General features: G+C 40.2%; 1 protein-coding gene across 2 annotated transcripts in view; it reads left to right on the forward strand.

Moving 5' to 3' along the window:
• The window catches only part of LOC138033741 (uncharacterized), a 42,126-nt gene that overhangs the window by 20,004 nt on the left and 17,122 nt on the right, over positions 1-5,000 (forward strand). The window contains exon 5 of one of the 2 annotated variants that reach the window (XM_068881549.1): positions 1,057-1,730. The exons of the other annotated variant lie outside the window; for it this stretch is intronic. The gene's annotated coding sequence lies outside the window, so the exon portion shown is untranslated. Of the gene's footprint in view, positions 1-1,056; positions 1,731-5,000 lie in introns of those variants that run through there. 2 annotated transcript variants of the gene reach the window in all.

Here is a 5,000-nt window from a genome sequence, read left to right on the forward strand (position 1 = left end):
AGCACTTAAGTTTGTTTTTTCTTTTGTTACACTGTTTGCGCGCGCATTATTCGATTGTTTGCATTTAGTATTGTTGTAACGTTTACCGGTAATTTAAAATTCTAACGGAAATGTATTAACGTAAGTTCAAATTGTAACATTGACTCAAATTCAAATTCGCACTGTAACGAACACTTGCAACTGAAGATGATCGATGATCGATCGAAACATGTCTTGTAAACTCAAAAGTTGTTGTCCATTTTTTACGAATACTAGTTTTTCTGCTTTTATCCAGACCATTTGGAAATATGTGATTGGTTCTGACCAAACCCTATTGCTTCTTAGCCAATCATAACTCAGAATTTGGGTGTGTAATTTGCACTGGTATTTATACACTTTTTGCACTGTGTTACACTTAAACTGCACTGCTCTCAGCCAATCAGAATCGACAAATTTTTTCATTTATATTATTAACACAATAACCAGTGCAGGTTTATCATGGTTGCGTTTGTATTCTCTTTGCGCCAGCATTTTGCACCCACTGACAAGATGGGTTACATCTTTGTCTTCTCCCACAGAACCGGCACGAACCAGCACTTGTTCGTTTATCCCATGTTCTAAACATCCCTCTTACCTGAATTTGTATTCAGAGCCTGGTCTTGCGGTGCTATCAGTAGGCTCTTCGTCTCCCTCTTGAGGCTACGCTTGGTGACCCATTTATGCGGCATCACCATCTTTATTTCCTCAGTTCTCTCTTTCTCAAGCTGTCCGTGCGACCTCAACTTCCGAATTGGGCATTTTCCGAATTTCTGTTTGTCTCGGTTTCGAAGTGACTCTCTGTGCTCAACTATTGTAAGGGAAATACGTTGGATTTGCATAAGAATACGCAACTCATTTCCGTTTAAACGACTGTGCACCAGGACTCGCTTTGAAACTGAGGCACGCAGCAACTCGAAAATGGGTTATTGCCTCTTTGCCTTCCTTTGCTTCAGTTGAATTTTTGTTTACAGACACCGCATTGACTACTGGGAATGAGACTTGACAGATTTTTGTTTGTTTCTTTGTTCTCTTTTGTAGCTTTCCAGTCAAGACCCAAGACGGTTAAAGCACAGTCTAGAGCAGATATCGTCACAGAAAGGAGAAAACAAAAGTTGCAAATATGCTGAGCAGAATTAGTTTGACCCAAGTAGAACGTAGTAAATAGGATGTGCATATTGTAGTTATTCGACCAGCGCTCCTGTGAGCCAGATTCTAGCTTGTTTTGTTATTTGAAAAGTTAGCGGTTTTCGGTGCATAAGGGGCCAGTTTGCCGTTAAGGGGCCACTTAGTGCTAAACGGACTGGTTAACGTAAATAATATTACTGGGTGACAATTGTAAACAAATATATAATGTAAAAATAAGAATTAAAAAGTGGCCCCATTAGGCCTAGCTAGGTTGTCGTTATGTTTTTATTTTACCTTTGAAAGCATCACATATCGAATAGTTTTTAACTTTACGTAGAAGTTCTGACACTGAGCCAGCAAGCCATGCGAGTCATAAGCGGGTAAGCCTAAATCCTTATTCGGGATTTTCGTACTTAATTTTCCAAATCCAAGTGTGATAAACTTATTCCACGTGAGTGGTATGTTTCATGGATCTCTGACTCGCAGATGTGTAGCCTTGTTGCCTTTGCTTAGGATTAAATTGTAACTTGTGCGTAGCGCTTTTATGTTAATGTAACGTAATACAGTAAAAAGGGGAGAAAATCGTCGAGGGCAACACCTTTCTTCTCTTGTGTGATCTCGTCATTGCAAATGTCCTACAAAGACAGCTTCACTTCTTGTGCGTTTAGAGGAGTTAACCGTCAAAGTTTCAAAACATAACCTTTTAAAAAAATGTAACACTCTTTGCTAGTCAGTCGCGAGTAGCTTTAAAAATGCTGGAAAGTTTCTGTAGTCCTTTCGAACGAAAAAGGCGCAAATCCCTGCGCTTGACAACTGGGTACTGAAAAAAGTCTGGATTCAAAGTTCCCCACACCACTTCGGCAATTTCAACTCCATGGGCAGAGAGCTGTTAAAGACCCGAGGAGGGGGTGTTGAAAGTTCCTAATTAATCACCGCATTGTTTAGTGGTGATAACCCCAAGTAACATAGACCCGATGTCACTTTACAATGATTAATAATGGTAATGGAACTGCGTGGAGTGCAATTTGGTCTGAAATCATACGTGTGATTTCGCGCGCGAGTTCGATTTGAAATCACAAGTATGATTTCAGACCAAAATTGCACGACGCGAAGTTCAATTACCACATTATTACATCCTTTTAGAAATCACACAATATTTATTTCATCGCTAAAATACGCAAAATAAAAGATTTAAATTAGTACCAATATTTTATTGATCCAGTTGGGAACTAAAGTTGGAAAATTCGCCACACAATGGTTTTCTTTGTCTTTCATTTTCCTGCAATTTGATTTTTTACCTTAAGCAAGCCTTGAAATCTGATTGGTTATTTTGTTTTAGTGTTCCTGTCTCATTGGCTGGGGAAATGGTGCGATTTAGAGCAAAAAATAGTGCGGTTTGGGAATAAATCGCACTACTGAGAGCCGATCAGATCGCAAGGATCACCAGTGATTTCTAAATGGTTGTAATAAATAGAGAAAGCCGATGAGCCAATCACATGCAACATTTCGTCTCGTGACCTCTTTTTCGTAAGTTTTTCGTAAGATTAAAGGGGCACGGTTTTGCGCATGTCCGAGCTTTGGCGATAGCAGTTGTAAATTTTACGGTTTCTTGCTGAATCAAATGAAGTTCATTAATCACTGAGAGTATTACAGCAAATACAATGAATGACTAAGGCCCAAATTTGGTGGAAGATACTGCGGGTTTACACACAAAATGTCAAATGTAATTTTAGCCTCGAATTTATTGTACGGGTCGAACCTTTTATTCTACGCAAGAGTTATCTCTTCGCATGCAATAGGTTCATAACACAAAGGAAATGATTGCAGAAGTAATTCCAATGAGTAATTCCACTTCTATGGCATTGTTTCCTTTTCCTGCATCAGTGTTTTCGATTGTTTCAACACCAATGGAATTAATTGGGCTGACCTGACAGTTTGCCCACGTTGGGTCTAATCTGCAGGTCACAGGTTGCAGGTCATTGTTTCACCAATACAGAAAGTATCCTAAACATTCTTAAAAGCTAACCTTGGGCCTAATTAGGCCTAAACAAATGTTTCTAGGCCTAATGTTAGCTTTTAAGAATGTTTAGGATACTTTCTGTATTGGTGAAACAATACACCTTATTCCAAAATGGCCGCCATTTTAGTATTCTTGTTTCCATGCAAATTGGCCCTTATGGCCTCGTTCAAGATTAAATATTCTTTTAAATTTTACGTTTGAAAGCGAGGCCATTGGGGCCAATTTGCATGGAAACAAAAGAATACTAAAATAGCGGCCATTTTGGAATAAGATGTATGACCTGCGACCTGCAGATTAGACCCGCCGGTTTGCTTATGCGCAGAGACGTGAAACTCTCCCCTCAAGCCAGTGTCATCAAAATAAAGAAAGATGCTTAAGATATCTTGCCGATTCAAGTGTCTATATCGACAGATGCTGTAACAAGTGAGATAAATTGTGGAGATTTGTTTGTAAAAAACAACCTTTACCCTACGGTCGCGCTTTAGCGACTTTCATACCAATCCTTGTTAATTTTTAAGATTTCAAATCTTGTAAAAAAATTTCCCTTTGAATTGGAGAGCTGGGGAATGTCTATTCACGCTCCTAAGAATATGGCCTTTTTGCGAGATTGAGGCATTTTTCACGAACGTCTTTGAGAACCGCTAGGACGACTCTATGGGTGCGCAAGTCCACTATGAGTGCCTACACGAGGTAGTTACCGCCAAAATTCTCGGCGTTGTAGATATATGACCTATTTTAAGTTTCCAGGCTAAAAATTGGTGGAGAGAACCGGAAATAGCGCTTTTTGACAGTTTTCCTTTTTAACGCTTTTGTGACACTTTTTCCGTGGGATGCCTGCGGCAGCCACGGTAACAGTTCGGGCCTGATCCTTACTCTTTTTTCATTTTCTTAGCCTGTTCTCCAGGCGTTCAGTTTGTAAACGCGGCGAAAGATTGAGGGGGCTTGGGACGGGCGGCGGGCAACGCCTGTAAAAACTTTTTGAAAACACCTATGCTGGGTAACATCTTTAAAAAGGGTAGTTGTAGCAACACATTCCTTGGGGATGGGTATCAATTTTGCCCCTATCACTGAGATATGCTGTTCAGCACAGTCCTCTAAACACCCTAGTTGTCACGGTGCAGCAAGTAGGCCGAAGAGGGCGAGATGGAATACAGGCACACGGTGTCGTGCATAACACACAGCAGCAGCTGTCACAATGTAGTAAGGAGGTGAAACGTGTTGTTAACCAAAATGGTTGCCAGAGGAAGGAAATGTACGGTCATTTCAGCTTACTGAATTCCTCTGTCGAACTTGGCCATAGGTGTTGCTCAAACTGTATGAAAGAATGTAAATGTTAAGGAGATGAATGTTGAGATGAGCAGCTGTTCTTTATAATGTACCGGACAATTCCCCAACTTCGGTCGACCCAGTGAGGGAATTGAATTAAATGAGACTGACACTTCAGACTAAACGCTTGTCCTGGAAGAACTACGGGGACAATGTTCTGCATCAGTCTTTATCTCTGTTGCACACAGAATCCACTCATGGATTTAGCAACCACCTGATTAAAAACATTGTAAAACATGCACCCTTTGTTTCCTCTATTCGATTATATGAAGAAGAATTTATTGATGTTCTCTTCCGCGCATGTTATGGATGTCCTGGAGGTTTTCCAGGAACTACACTCGGCCATGAAGTTCTGTGTTTATGATATTAGCAATTAGTTTGCAATCCTTTCCGCATTTTCTTATGGAGTAATATAATGATGTAATGATCACATACATGTTTACTGTTCCCAAAATAGGTCAATGATTGACAGGCCATCCTACTCACGCTACTGGTGCAAAAGAAGTAATCA

Source organism: Montipora capricornis, chromosome 14, assembly GCF_036669925.1.
Source record: "Montipora capricornis isolate CH-2021 chromosome 14, ASM3666992v2, whole genome shotgun sequence".
NCBI lineage: Eukaryota > Metazoa > Cnidaria > Anthozoa > Scleractinia > Acroporidae > Montipora > Montipora capricornis.